At 45.6% G+C, this 15797-nt stretch overlaps 1 long non-coding RNA gene across 1 annotated transcript in view; it reads left to right on the plus strand.

Annotated features, from left to right (window-relative positions):
• Positions 1-1960: 1960 nt before the first annotated feature.
• The window catches only part of LOC110349079 (uncharacterized), a 106278-nt gene continuing 92441 nt past the window's right edge, over positions 1961-15797 (plus strand). Inside the window, exon 1 of the long non-coding RNA XR_015448507.1 lies at positions 1961-2679. This is a non-coding gene — a long non-coding RNA (uncharacterized LOC110349079). The remainder of the gene's footprint in view (positions 2680-15797) is intronic.

Below are 15797 nucleotides of genomic sequence, written 5' to 3' on the forward strand. Positions count from 1 at the left end.
ACATAAACACACACACACTTTGAGAGGACCTCTTCTACAGAGTGTGACAGGATGATTCTCAGCAGAAAAGACCTTCTAGAACCAACCAGCAGTAAGAACGTGGTGAGTCCCTGGTGCAGAGATAAACACAACTGGCCATGCTTTCTAATTACAATTGGAAATCAGGTCCAGATTCCTTGGTACTTCCTGATTCCCCAAGATCAAGGCCTAAGAAAAGTCATTATCCTCTATCCCAGCTCTGTCTTTCTGGCATTATTTTCCTCCTTTGGAAAATAAAGAGTTTAAAATACGTATCTATTTTTCAAATGTCCTTAATCAAAATTTTTCTTCAAGCATCTAAAAATCTCATGCCTTCCTTCGATTTTATTTGAAATTCCAAAACACAATTGCATCATGACTCTCAGGTCAATGGGACATTGAGAACTTACTTTTTAAAAACCAACATTTCCTTCACTACTGGATCTTCTCTGATATGATGCCTATAAGGCTTTCCTGCCACACTTATCAATTGGCAACTTGCGGTTTCCACCCAGTTATGATTTTTAAAAACTCAATGTTTTACAAGAAAATTTTGCTTGTTGTCAATATTAAAATACAAAGCCAGAGAAAAAAATATAATAACTGGGTTGTCTTTAAAAATTTGAAAAATTTGGCCACAGATCTGAGTGTTTGTTTGTAGAAATGAATATTCTTTCATGTTTAACCTTCCAGTAATCTCAGGCAACTACCTAATTCTAGCAAGGTTTTGAGTTTGCATAATCTTCTGTGATTTTTAAATTCTGTGTTAATCTGCTGGACTTTCTTTCCAGGATTCAGCTGAGGTCTACTGCACTGGTGATAAACTATATGGCTTTCCCCAGATGAAACCCTGGGCCTTCTTTAGATATGAGATTTCCAGTGCGAAAACTTAAACTGTTCTGGGCAAACCAAGTTGAGCTAGTGATACCCTGATTAGAGCTGGGGTGGAGATGGTTTGGGGTCTTTTGGAAGCAGCTCAGAGTTCCAGCTGATGATTAGGTGAGTGTTTGATTGCTCAGGTAGGATCCTCCCAGCTGCCCACTCAGGTGACAGAGCCTTTATGGGGTCATCTCCTCCCCTTCCACCTGAAGTCTCCGAAGTTTCCTTGTGTAGCCTTTGGGGAAGACCCCTGTCGCCAGCAGTCCTTCTGTTCTGCCCCCCCCCCCCCCCGCCATGTGATGAATCATTCCAGGGACCAAAGTGTATCCTTTATGAAGAAAACAGCAGCTTTCTACTCTGAGCCAAAGGGTGGGTGTTTTCACCCTGACTGTGAGAAATGGGACCATTTCTCTCTCTAAGCCTCAGTTTCCTCTTCAGTAGGATGTGGTGTGGCGTGGGGGAATGAGACCTATCTCCTTGCTTTGTTGTGAGGATGAATAGAATTATGAATGTGAAAGCCCTTTGAGAACTACTGCTCTGTACAAAAGTTAATTATTATTAGACAACAAAGGCAGGGGCAATGTGTCCAAGAAGGGCAGAGTTAAAACTCCTCTAACATTACTGTAGCAGTCGGTTCCTTTAATCCTTCCTCAAAGCATGGGGAAGTTTTTTTTTTAAGCCACCTGAGCCATTGGGTTCAAGCTATTGGAGAGGAAAAAGCCAGGGAGCTGGAGCTTGTGGGTACAGGGGCTGTGGTGGCACAACAGTGCCTAAGGGGAGCAGTAAATATCATTTGACCCAAAGAGAGGAGCTCAGTTAGTAGCAGCAGGGAAGTAACAGGACCTGGCAGTTTCCAATCAGCCACTTCTCCAGATTTTGGAGGGCAGAAGTGTCCAGGACACCTGCAGTTTTCACACCCCCTCTCCCTTCAGACTTGCCCAGTCCTGCCACATGGGATCTCTACTGGGTCTACTGTGTCCCCACCCTCAGGAAATGGCCAGCAGCCTGCCCTGGGGCCTCCTGGTGGCTGTGTCTGAGAATCAATCATTAATTGCCCCATGTTCCCCATCCCCCAGGATTGCAAAACACAGAAATAGAAATACAGGTCCTGGCAGGTGAAAGGAGAGGGCCACTGGCTGGGGGGAAAGGCAGTTTGGAAAAAGCCACCAGTGGCATTTGTCCAGTTGGGTAGAGTTGGAGATGTGACCTGGCCACATGTCTCTTGGGCTATTTGCCCACCCCATGTCCCCTTGGCAGGGGCCACTGGGCTGCTGTAGGAGAAAGTGCTGCTTCCTGGAGGGGGCAGGAAAAATCCTCACTGAGGAAGCAGAAAGAAAGGTGGCTGAAGGAGTAGACCAGGGCAATGCATGGAGGAGATATCATAGGTCTTTTTTTCTCTAGTTATAATAGTTTTTTTAAAGTTACAAATAACAAGTTAGACCCTTTTTATAATCTGTTTCGCAGGTGAAAACATGAGTCCTAGAAAGCTAGTAGGACCAGGGTTACCCAGCTGCAGGTGGCTGACTCAGTGGACTAATAAGCACTTGTGACCCAGGACTTGCCTTAAGTGCTGGAAATTCTGCTCATCTCAGTCTGGATCCTCCCATTTTCTATCCCTGACCTATCAGAGAGGAAGATTCTGGAACCCAGGGGATGGCTAGGGCTATAGAAGAGCGGCTCACCAGGCAAGAATGTCCTCCACTCCACCAGATCCTCTGGTCCAGCAAGAGCAGCAGGAGTCAGGAATCCTCTTCACAGGAATTCTCTTCATACAAGGCCAAGGTACCGGGTGGGGTGCCTTTCCAACAGATGTTCTTGGGGAAACGCCAAGGAAAAAAACCCCGGCCCAGGGCTTTTCATCAGACTCAGGGCTGGCTCTGTTCTCTGTGGCTCTGGAATGCCAGAGGTTCTTGCTTTTGTCTCCAACCTTCTCTACCTGGCCCCTGGAGGGTTTTTGGCACATTCTAAACAGCAATCTTGGATGCTTTGTCTGCTCTCCTGTGGGTCTAGGCTCCCTTCAAGAGTGTCCACTGCCAGTTACACCTATTGTAGCCCCTACCTTCCCTTTGCTCAGAGAGCAGGTCTATGCTGGGGGCAGGAGCTCAGGGTACCCACTTTCTCTCTATGCTCAAGTAGGTGTCCTTGCTGCTCCATGGGCCCCATACTAGGATGATTACACCACTATGTTGAGGAAATGCTAAGCAGTCTATTTTCTTCAAATAACAACAGCTATCACTACTATTGTATCTCCAAATGCCAGGACCTGTTGAGTGCTATATATATGACCCCATTTATTTTTTGTAGCACCCAGTGAAGCCAGGGTTTGCAGGTATCCACGGCACAGAGGCTGTTCTGGGACACACAGTTACCGAGTGGTGGAATGAGAGAGTCTGAACTCAGACCCATCTAATATGTAAAGCAGCATTACCTCTCCTACCCCATGGGGAGTCTCAGGGTGTGGACAACCATAATAGCTGCCAGGGAGCTGTTGGAATAAGCTATAAAATTAACTAGGAAAAGAGTCTCTGTCAGTTTCAGGCCCCACAGTGACAAGCTGAGAGGAAGCTTGGCCCCTGGTGAGGAGACTCATGGAAGGCCTGGAGAGAGGCCTTGTGAATGAAAGAATGAAAAGAAACCAAAGATTGTGTGCATAGGGTGAGGACTCTTCCTCCCAGCTTCCCTCTGGTGACTTGTGAAGCGTGGAACACATTTATGGTGACAATGAGAGAATCACCCACTTTTCAATTCTGAACCACTTAAAACTCTACATTTTTAGACATACTATTATTGTGTAAGGTAATGTTGCTTTTTGTTGGTCCTGAGTGCTTCTCCTTTGAATCTCACAGTGTGCTGAGGCTCTGGTGATTTGTACTCTCTCCATCCACATTCCATTACTTTATAGGTTTCAACCCTATCCACATTTTTTTTAAGTAAAATCACTTCTCACAGGCCCACTCCAATGGAGATAGAATAAAGTCCTGGGTCTTTTCCTGTTGGATTCTGATGCTCATCTCTCTATAATGCAGAGACATAGGGGGTAACAACTGTGCAGTGGGAATTGTGGCCAAAGCTGCAATCCTTGCATTTCCTAGATTGCCTGTGTCTTGGTGCCATCACCCAACTTCTCTGAGCTACAGTTTTTCAGTCTGAAGAGTGAGACTGGTAATATTCCTTCTTTCATATGTTAGTGCGATGATTAAGCCAGACAAAGTGCCTGGAGCATAGTGAGAACTCAGGAAATGTTAGCGATGTTCTTTTTGTCCATGAGGGCATGGTTGTTGTTTTGGCCACCACAATAAAGATGACAGGTTAATACTGCTCTTAGAGCTTGGTGTGGTGTCACTGTTACTGTGCTCAGGGCACCAGGAGACACAGAGAAGTCCCCAAAGTGGCAGTGAGGTGAAGGGGCTGGAGAGGAAGAGGACTGAGGACAACCTGAGGATAAAGTGGATAGGAAGGGGTGAATGAGCTTCCCACAGCCTAATCTATTTTCTCTTTTCATTGTTCTTGAATTATCCCTGCAGAGCAGAAGTAAGTAGGGAAGGCAGAGGAGGAAGTTCCCTAGAGAGGTCTCCGACTGCAGGGCCATGGTCAGCTTTCAGGCAGTGGCCAAAGTGTACAGAAGCTCAGAGTGGGCTTCCCGACTGGGAAACACTCTTAATTCCCGAAGCATCCTTGACTGCTGACTAGTGTCCAGGGGAAAAGAGAGGGTGTACCTCAGTCCCCTAAAAGCTCAAGGCCACCTTCACACGTCAAACTGGTTGGCTGAATTTAGTCTTATGTTCTCTCCTTCAGGATTTAAGAGAGAGATGGATCCCTATGCTTAGGACTCGGTCTCTCCATTTCAAAGTCCAAGGGGTTATAAGTTATGGAAAGCACCTGGACTCAAAAGTCAGAAGTAGGTTTGTGATGCAGCCCTGCCCTGAGCTGTGTGACCTTAGGAAAGTTGCCCACTCACCCTGATTCTCAGGCTCCTCATACATAGTAAAAATAAATGCACATAATAGTCACATCTTGTCAGCAGGGTGGTGTGAAAGTGATTTGTAAACTATTAAGAAGTGGGAAAAGTGACAGACAATGAATTTGAAGCAATTACAATCATGCATGATGCCAGATTTACCTCAACAGTGGTCGGTCTGGTCTTCTTCTCTCTTTTCCTTCCTCCTTCCTTCCCTTCCTCCTTCCCTCCCTCCCTCAGGTCGTACAATTGTTAAAGGAATATCTGCTAAGTTCTAGGCCTTCTGCTAAGACCTGGGGATGCAGTGGTGACCAAAACAAGAACCATGCCCTCATGGACAAAAAGAACAGGTTCTTGCAGGGAGGTATGTGCTGTGATGGGGTTGGAGTGGAGAGAAGTGGGCTTGGGGAGCTTGGGGAGCACAGAGAGAGAGTGCTTCACAGAGTCTTGGCTGTTCAGAAAGGGCCTCTAAGCAGAGATCAGACTCTGATTGGAATAAACCAGGTAAATGCAAGAATGGGAGGGCTGGAAGTGGAGGGTTCTGGTGTCTGGTTCAGTGGGGAGTCAGGCACACTTGAGCTGAGTTCAGTGTGGTGGGGGTAAATTGCAATAACAGTGTGTGTGTGTTGAGAGCTGAGAGATGGGTCTGGAAAGGTGTTTTCCATCAGATCACAGAAGTCTCTAAGACATGTTAAGAAGTTTGGACTTTATATTAAAGACAAAAGGATTTCAGTGGGAGAAAGGAAAGGAACAGACTTAGGTTTTAGAAAGTTCTTTCTGGCTGTAGGGTAGTTGGTGGATTGGAGAAGGCCTGATTGTGAGTGGGGTAGGGTAAGTCTGTGCTCCCACACTTTCTTTAGGGATGAGGGAAGCACTAGGGGTAGAGGGAAGTGATGGACTTGGGGAAACATTTTCATAGTCAGCTTTTGACTCTCAAGTTTATCCATGGGTAGGTGGTGACAAGCTGCTTCTGGAGTGTGAGTGCTAGCAGGATCTTGTCTTCCCACATCCCAAGCTCTCTCCTTTACAGGTAGATGTGGTACTTCCCACCTCAAAACCTTCCAGTGTCCAAGGGGAAGTTTCTGTCTGATGACAGATTGGACAAGAAAGGAAGATACTGGTCTAGGACCCAGAGGGGCTGATGCAAGGGGAGAAGCCACATGCCCGAAGTTGCTCAGCATCTTGGACTTCAAGTTTCACCAATCTGGGCACTCATAGGACCCCTGTGGCTGAGCAGCAGTGAAAATCTGGAGAAGATGATGCAAGTGGGGGAAATTATCCATGAGAATTCTGCCTTTGATATAGGGCAACCAAAAACAAGCCATTGATGAGGGTCAGAGACTTAGGTTTCCAAGCTTAGGATTAAAGCTCTGGGGCTTTGGAAGGGTCAGCCAGTTTATCTGGGCCTCAATTTCTCCATCTCTATAAAAAAGGAATAGGTGGAGTATATCCTAGATCTACATCTTGAGCAAAGTAGCTGAATACTGCCACACTGTATTTTCTCATTTTCAACAAAAAGTGCTTAGGGTCAGCTTCATTTTTAATCCCATTGTATTTTTCTTTGTGAACCAGCATGTGTGAAAGCACATTGAAACCCATAGTTGTAGTAATGCTGTTGATTGATAAAGCACTTTGTAGTGAATAAGCACCATCATATATCTATGATAACATTCAATATATTTGTCAGTACATACTGTGTATGCTTTTAAATCTACTATATAATAATGTGTCATGTCATGTGTGACATATGTGATATATACATACATACATACATATATATATATATATATGCATTCATATAATGTAAAATTTAGCTGGCATGAGGTTCTAGCATATTCCAAGTCACATTCAGTGGCTCACTAGCTCACTTAGGGAAAATGACACATCTTGTAGTGGCTCCAACGTCTTACTCCATCAGCACATGCTCCCCATATCCCACCCTTTCCCTTTCTCCTTCCGACATTCTTTCTCTGCTGGGACTTTCATTTTCCAGCAGCCACACTGGCTTCTTGGCTTCTTTCTAATGTACCAGGCTTGCTCCTTTTCTCTCTCTCTCTCTCTCTCTGGATCTGTTTGTGAGTGTCTCCTGCTTGGCTAGCCTGATGCTTGTCCCCTCGCCTCTAAGTCTTTACTGGAATCTCATCTGCTCAGTGAACTCTTTGCCTACTCTTTGATTGCAAACTTCTCCCCTACTCTTTACCCCTGTCATTCTGCTCTCTCTCCATTGTCTGATAAAATATATTTTGCCCATTCTTTACCATCTGTTTCCCCCAGTCAGCAAGTGTCATGAGGGACTTGTCAGTTTTATCTATGTTTGTGTCCTCAGTGCCTAGAACAGGATCTGGCACACAGGTAATGCTCAGTAAACATATGTGCTTGCCTGAGTGTTTCATGGAATGAATGTGAGCAGCCAAGTGACACAATGACTTCATTGTGATGTCATGACACTAGACACCATGTACATAGCTGTTAATAAGACAAATACAAGACTCATGTCTCAGTTGTGCCTGGCTCTTACTGATTCTTGGTAGTTAGTGGTAAAAGCAGAAACCAAGTAGTCTTTAATTTTTACATGGGGATACTGCTTGCCTCTCTTTTTCTGAGGACCTGAGGATCTCATGAGGGAGTAGACTCTGGGTGAGAATTGAGAACAAGTCATGGGCAAGGTCAGGGAGTGTTCCCAGGGGCAGTGGGAGATGATCAAATCTTCCTCCTCCTCTTTGACACTGTCCCACCACTGAGGGCTCTAAATCTCTGAGCAAAGGTTATAGCACCTGCTGTCCAGGGAACATGTGACAGGTTGAGCACTGCTAGGTTAGAACAACCTGCACAATCAGATCATTGTGCTAAATATACAGGTCCCCATGCCAAGCCACACCCCATTCCAGTACTGTTGTACCTTTTAGGGCTTTGATTTACTGGGCCCCCAAACTGGGAGGGGATGCTGTCCTAATGACCCTGAGGGAGAGATTCACTCACTCTGGTCTTTGAGATCCAGGGAGTAGTTGATGGGAGAAGGAAGAAAATAAGCCCAGCCTGGCTTCAGGTTCCATGAGGGTGACAGACATTGACAGGATCATTCCTGTTTGACTCTTGGTGACACCTTGACATTGCCCATTGCCCTCAAATATCTGCTTTGGATGATAAAAACTGCTGTCCACTAATGAATTCTTTTAGAAATGCAAAAGTTTCCCCCCTGTTTAGACTGGGTCCAGAGATTTTGATCAAGTCACTGTCTATTTTGAGAGAGGAACCTTCCTCCACAACTGGTCCTCAGAAGGCAACTAGACAGGGATTTGGGTCTGCTGAACTCTAGATGCCACCTACCAAACTTGGAGAGAGCATGGTGGAGAGAATTTCTGGAAAGTAGACTGAGTTAGGAGGGAATACATCCTACTCTTCCACTTTGAAGCCAAGTGGCCTCGGGCAAGCCATGTAACCACTCCCAGCCTTAGATTCCTGATTTATAAAAGGGAGGCAATAATGCCTATCATATACAATTGTAGATGATCTTAAATGGAGTGAGCTGTTGGCTTTCAAAACAAAAGTATTGTCTTCCAAAACAAGGGTGTTTGTTACTGACTCCCCAAGGGTGAAGTGTCTTAGAGCTCTGTACCCTGTTGACACTCAGGCAAAACTCACTGATAACTTTCACTCTATAGGGCCATTCAATGACTGGAAAGAAGACCCACCCTGCTTAGGTGGTTTTTTTTTCCACTGTAGGTGTAGGTGATCTTATAGGAGATAATATGATAAAGTAGCATTCAGTTTGGCTATAACAACTTGATTCACCCAGGTAGGTGAGTAAGAAATATTATTTGCTTGGTATATCACAGAATTCTTGAGAGCCTGGTATGTAGTGAGTATTAAAAAACGGTGAACCTGAATTGAGGAGCTTAAGGTGAACCAGGGTCTCACTGGTTCCTGAATATTGTTATGGGTTCAGAGATCTCAGTTCAGGTTTGTTACCAATCCTCAGCACATCTTTCCACAAAAAGAGGAACCAACAAGAACAACACTCCATTTTTTCCATCTTGCTTTCATGGAAACACACGGATCTCCTTGAGGTTAGGATTCAGGCACCTGAGATGACCTTGCCCATGACCCTGGCTGTTGGGGCTCAGGAAATGAGTCCTGTGTCCCATGTTTTGTCTCTTCAGGGTCATCTTCCAAGGGAGTACACACACCTATGCCATGCGAAGGAGATCTGGGGAGGGAGTAGAGGGTCTCAAAGATTTGGGACCTACTGTGAGCACCAGGTAAAGTCTAGGTGCTGTCCAAGGTGCTGTGTGTCCACCATCATCTTCATTCTTGTGCCCTTGGCCCTAAGGGACCTTGAACTTTGGAGGTCAATAGTCTTGCAGACTCTGCCGGGCCTCTTACTATAGTGTCTTACCAGTGATCTGGCCCACTGAGAGTTCTGGTGCCTCACCTGCAAGAAGGGGATAATCAGGACATCTACATGTCCTGTAGGTGAGGATTAAATGAAATGATGGAGCACATGGCATAGAGCTTGTTAAGGGCTCTGAAAGTTTTTGACATGATGATGGCGAGATTCTCTAGCTCCATGTTACTCTGGGCTTCACAGCTTCTTGGAATTTCCAGCCAGGTAGCAGGAAGGCCCTGATGCTAGCAGCCAAGGGAGACCTCACTTTCTTTTTCCTTGCCTGGTTGCCTGGGGCCAAACACCTCCTCCTTCCAGTCCTGTGCCAAAGGTCAAGAAGGGTTCTCTCCTTGAGGGGCCCAGGGATAATCATCCCTAAGTCTGGGTTAGGCCACCACCTGTCCCACTCTCTCCGCTGAAGGTGGGAGGAGTACAGAGGAGGTAGGGGGTGTGGGGGAAGGAAGAGTCCTCCAGGAAAGAGCCTCTCAGGGCCAGAGCCTCTCTTCCCTCCCTGACCTGAAGTGTGTCTAACTTGCTCTAGTTTCCTCCTCCCACAGCTGGGTCTCCAGGTGCCTTCCTTTATTAAACTTATTTAGCCTTTTGCTACACTGGCCGTCATTTGCATGGGATCCTTTTTTTTATGCAGCCTCAGATCCCATAGAGCCAGGGGGTTAACTGAGCTTCCTTGTGCCTGGTCCCAGTACACCCAGGCTGAGCAACCACTCCCTGGTTCCCCAGCTGCTCCCTGAGAGTCTGTGGCTGTCATCCCCAGACAAACTGTTAGTTTCCACTCTTCTGCTGCAGCCAGGCTCCACCACCTGGTGGATAGACATGGCTCCCAGCTTCTGACTGAAAAGCACATTTACAGTCCACTGCTGTCCTTAAGGCCAGGGCTGGCCCTGAGTACAAATCTGAATGAATGAGTAAGGAGGCAGATTTCTGACCACCTTTGTGCACTCAGTTCTAGGGGCATTTCAGAGGATGGGTTGTAACTCCTGCCTGGAAGGAACCCAAAGCTTATTCATGAAAATTCTGTATTAGAGATTACACTAGAGCAGATTACAGAGTAGAAGATAGTTAACAACTGAAGAAGGTTTTACTTGGAAGGAGATTGGAATTCAGAGGAAAGCAAGACACAAACTGACAATGCAGGGATTCTTACATATTCTTTGTCTTTTCATGGAACACAGGGCCTCACTCATGCTAAGAAAGTGAGCTAGTCCTCTTTCTAATCACTAAAAAGTCTGATGCTTAGAGAACTCAGGCAAATTCTCTAAGGTCATATTGATGGTTACAGGAGACCTTGGATTTAAGTCTATACCCCTTGGTCTCACAGGCCCATCTTTTTCCACTCAAAGGGAGAAGAAGTGTGACCTTGGGGAGATGGGGACATAGGACGGAAGACACAGACCTGGGAGAGCTATCAACATGCTGGCTTCTGACCCCAGAATCAACTCTACCACCTGGCTCTGGCTACCTAAGCAGCAGTGAAGATGCTCTGTTTTCTCTCTGCTTTCCCCCAGCCTGCTTGCCACCCACTCCAGTCTCCTTCCACCCTGGCCAATAGTCACGTCCTCCAACTGCCCCAACCCTTCAGGGCCAAAGAGACAAGAGCAGACAGAAGGCCTGGTTCTTATAAAAAAGGAAAGGGAGGTGTGGAAAGGACTCCTTTATCTCTGTTTATGTGTTTATCCCTCCCCCAAGAGTGGATCAGGATATCCACCCTCCAAACTTCTATAAGTTTAGATCAGATCTTCCTTTTCTGCAAGTGTCACTTCTTTGGACTGGGAGACATGGTTACTGGAAGCTCCTGTGTTTTATCCCCATGCAGAGAATCCGACTCAGAGTAGACACCAATACCCATTGAATGGCTGGCTGGCTGGAGCTCAGACGCGGAACAGATGTAGACCTAGGCTTCCCTTATTAATGGGTGAAGAGGAAAGAATATGGAACAAAATAAGGAAGAGGAATAGGGTGCCTTATTCACTGGCTTGCTTACTCCTAGTTCTGTAGTCTTCCAGAGTGTGGATGTCAGGTCTCACTTGCCACCCGCTCCTTTCCTGACAGTCCTGAAGAAAGCAGGCCATAGCCCACCTAATTCTCTCTGTGAAGCCTCTGGAACTGGGAGCCCAAGGCCTCCTTTGCCCTCTAGAGTCATTCCAGATGGTCAGTTGACATCATTCTAGGTCCAGAATGTACAGTTTCAGGAGAGGGCAGGTGAGCTCAGGATTTGTTTCTGATAAGTTTTCAGTATGCTTTCAGTCTCTCATTGTCCTTCCCTCCCAGCTGGTAACATATGCAAGATGAGTCTTTTTTGAGTTTTTTCTCTGCCCCACACCCTGGAGTGGGGTAAGCTCTCCTCTCTTACGTTTCCTTTGCTCTGGGTGCTCTGCAGAACAGGGGTGGCAGGTAGGGAGATTGCTATGAGTAATGGCAGCAACCAACTCCCCCAGAGCTCTTTCTAGTTGCATGACCTCATCATCCTCATGAGCAACTGCACAATTGATGCGGTTAGTATTGATCTGTTTTACAGATGAGCAAAATGAGGCTCCAATGAGCAACATATCAAACACGAAGTCACTTAGCTACTGAATGTTGGGATCAGGACTTGGATGCAGGCCCTCTGCTGCCAGAAACTGGAGGTGGATGTGGAGGTGGGAAAGACCACCTGGAAGGGAACTGGAGTCTGGGCAAGACTTTTGAAACCCCTAGCTTTGCCTAGGATGATAGAATAATCCAAACAGGACACCTGAAAGACCAAGGGAAGCATCTTGTTTGAAATGACACCTAATTCAGGCAGTGTGACTCTAGAGATATACCAATACACCATTATATTTGTTGGGAATATTATGACAACACCAATTCAAAGGCCAAACAGTATTAGCAGACACTGAGTCATACAGTGAACTTGCTATGATCCAGAAAGCAGAGAGCTTGACCCTCAAGGCATAGACCCTTCAGGCAGGTACAATTTGATGGGGGTGTGGGAGGCCGGGATGGGAAGGAGAAGAGGACCAATGTCTGAGCAGCAAACATGGTGAGGAGAAGGATTCTCAGGGTTGCAGGGAAGACAACCATGGACCTCTCTAAGGCCAGAGCCTGGCCCTCTTTTTCACAGCTCTTGGCATATGCAGGTTCTTAATAAATATTGACAGGCAGTAAGTAGTAATTGAGCATTCAAAAAAGAAACAAATGAAGGAAAGAGTGGGAGAGGAAAGATGAGAAGATGATATTTTGCATAGTGAATTCCATTTTAGGATTGGATTTGTGGAAGAGAAGAAATGGAGGAGAATGTTACATGTCAGTATAAACTGGAGCCCTAATTTCCTCATAGTGCCTTCTTGGCCTGAAAAGGAATAAAAGGAACATTTCCTAAAAGCGATTAGAAGGTTTAATCAATTAGGATGGTGATATCCAATTGGGCTTGGGCTGGAGTTGGTTGTGCTGGGGGTGCATGAAGGTGCTGGGATGATAAAATGCAGACAGGTTCTTGCTAGTTGAAAGGAGATTAAAAGAAATGTCTGGGTGTGTCTAGCATGTGAGGAATACCTGCCCTATAGGAGGGAAGCTGTCCCCCACACCGGAAATACCTAGTAGACCGAACAGTGCTATGTTAGTTACTTCTCTCTCATTGCTGAAACAAAATACCCAACACCAAAAGTTGGAAGGGAAGGGAAGGGGTTTATTTGGCTTACAGTTTGTAGAGGTTTCATTCCTTAATCAGCTGGCTCCAAGGCAGGGATGGCAAACAGGTATTGCAGAGGAGAAACAACATGGCATGCACAAGGCAGCAAAGACAATAAGAGACCTTAACAGCATCTCCCTGCCCCTTTTATCTTATTCAGACTACTTAGGGTGGGGAGCACTCACACCCTTAATCCTAGTATCCTTGAGGCTCGAATTGCATCATGAATCAATTCCAGCTTCACACATACTAGATCTAGCCTATGACCACATGAGGCTTTGAGGGGACATCTAGACCCAAACCATAACAAGTGCCAAAGGTCTTCTGGGTAACAGACTCACTGAAACTCTTCAACTGCAAAGAAGACAACCAATTAGGGAAAAATATAGAGGGTAGGTTGTAGAGATGTGGGAATGGGTCATGGAAATCAAAGTCAAGGATCAGTTTAGCCTCAGAAATGGCCAGAACCAGGAACTAGAAGGCCATTGGGCAGCCTGCTATCTCTTCTGTCTTTTTTCCTATCAGTGCATTGGCTTCTTTTTCTGTACCTCTGCAGAAAATTTCTCCCTTCTGCCCTACATCGGGGGCCCAAAGCAGAATCTTGAGTTGGGGTGAGGCAAAGGGAGAATAGTGTAGTTTCTAGAATCTCTCCCAGGTGATTCTGATCATCAACTGGATTTGGGAACTATTGACTCAGTAGACCTTTGAAAAATCTTCAAGCCGGGCTGTATTCCAGCTACTTAGGAGGCTGTGGCAGTAGGAGTGCTTGACCCCAGGAGTTCAAGGCTCGCCTGGGCAACATAGTGAAGCCCAGTCTCTTATGAAAGAAAAGAAGCTTTCAAATTCTAAATTTTGATGAATTTATCCACACCAAATGTGGTCCCAAGAATACCAGCATGAGGATCATCTACAAACTTTTCTGAAATAAAAATTCTTGGTCCCACATCCAAGACCTGTGGAATCAGAAACTTGAGTGGATTGTAGCAATGTGTGCATTAAAACACAGGTGATTGTGATGCCTGCATAAATCTAAGAATTACTGATCTTCAGTATGTATTAGTTTTATTCATAAAGCTAGTTTTATTAGTTTTAAGTATACTTAGTTTTATTGGAGTAATGAGTTCCACTGAATTCACTATGTAATATTTTATAGCCAGCCTCAAGATGGCCCCCTAAGGTTCCCAAAGCAAAGGATCCGTGCTTCCTTCTATTTATGCCTTTGTGTAGTTCTCACATGAGATAGAGCCAGTCTGCATGGCCCTACAGTATTCAGACATGATGGAACATCCATTTTGAGATCATGTTATAAAAGACAAAGCTTCTGTCCTGCCCTCTCTTGGGTCACATGTCAGGGAAGCCAGCTGCCATGTTCTGAGGATACTCAGTCATCTTCATGGGGAGGCCCACATAGTGAGACATGGAATACTGCTATAGGCAGCCATCAAGACTCCAAGGCCACCATCAATACTCATATGAAGGAGACATTTTGGATGTGGATCCTCTGCCCAGAGTGAGCTTTCACATGTCTGCAGGCCTGGTTGACAGCTTGACTTAACCTCATGGGAAACCCAGGGTCAGATTCACCACCTATACAGCTCCTGGATCCTTGCCAACAAGAATACATGTTTGAGCTAATAAATGCTTGTTCTAAGGTGCTAAGTTTAGTAATTTTTTACACAGCAATAGAGAACTTGTACTCGACTCCAATTTTCTTACCTTCTATCAGAAATTCTACTGTTGGCCATAGGAGTAGTTTCTCAACACACTATTTAGAGAATATTTTCATGGCTAGTGAAGAAAATTGAATAATTGTCTCTCCCCACTTTCTTCTTTGATCCTAAACTGGCTTCCTTTGAGCTTTAAACCTACCCCTAGTACTAATACTGGGATTTGATGACCACATACATCAGTGTGATTGTTATCAAAGTCCCAAAGGAAATCCTCCTGGAAGGAAGCTGGAAGGCGTCAGGGGTGCTTCTTTGGGTCCAGTAGATGCCTTCTCCTGATTTGGCCCCACATTCCTAGAGGCAAGGAAGGAGGGGCTTGAAATGACACCTAACTCAGGCACTATGACTCTAGAGATGTGACAGTACACAACTATTTTTGTTGAGAATAGTGTGACAGTACCAACCCAAAGGCTAAATAGAGTATCAGCAGACACTGAACAGACATTCAGTGAACTTGCTGTCATTCAGAAAGCAGAGAGCTTGAACTTCAAGGCACAGACCTTTATGGAAGGTACAATTTGATGGGGGTGCAGGAGGCCAGGATGGGAAGAGGACCAAGGTCTGAGGAGCTGAGGTTGGTGAGACCTACTTTTCAGAGTAAAAGGAAAGGAGAGAGGTGACCAATAATTTCTTCCCTGCCTTTCACATTGGTGTGCCAGTGTATGGTGTGTCCATTGAATTCACTACTTTGGAAGTCTTCAAAGAACTGGAAGCCACTACCAGCACTGGTCACATTTTACAAATTTGGTTTGCTACTTCCCCCTAGCTCCAAACTACAAAGAGGGAAACAGAGTGGGGAGGAGTGGGTAACAAGCAGGCTGAATTCCAAAGGACTAAGGCAAGACTTGAGAAGCTGTCTGAGTCTTGAAGGGGGTCTCAGCATTACGTAGTCTCTTCAACTACAGAACTACTAATTCTGGATTCTGAGATAATGAGAGTGTTCCCCATTGTTTCTTTTCCAAGGGCTGGTCTCTGCCTGCAATTCAGGCAAGTGCCACCAGGTGGAGAAATATCCAGTTTAGAGCCTCAGGGCTCATCTGTGTTTCCATATAGATGTGGGTAACTGAGAAGATGGGGTTAAACCATAATGCTTAGAGCAATCCTTAAACACACACACACACACACACTGCTAATTATGAGAACAGG

The sequence above is a fragment of the Heterocephalus glaber genome, unplaced genomic scaffold (genome assembly GCF_053883595.1).
Source record: "Heterocephalus glaber isolate CG9 unplaced genomic scaffold, H.glaber_assembly_v1.0 deba00000470, whole genome shotgun sequence".
NCBI lineage: Eukaryota > Metazoa > Chordata > Mammalia > Rodentia > Bathyergidae > Heterocephalus > Heterocephalus glaber.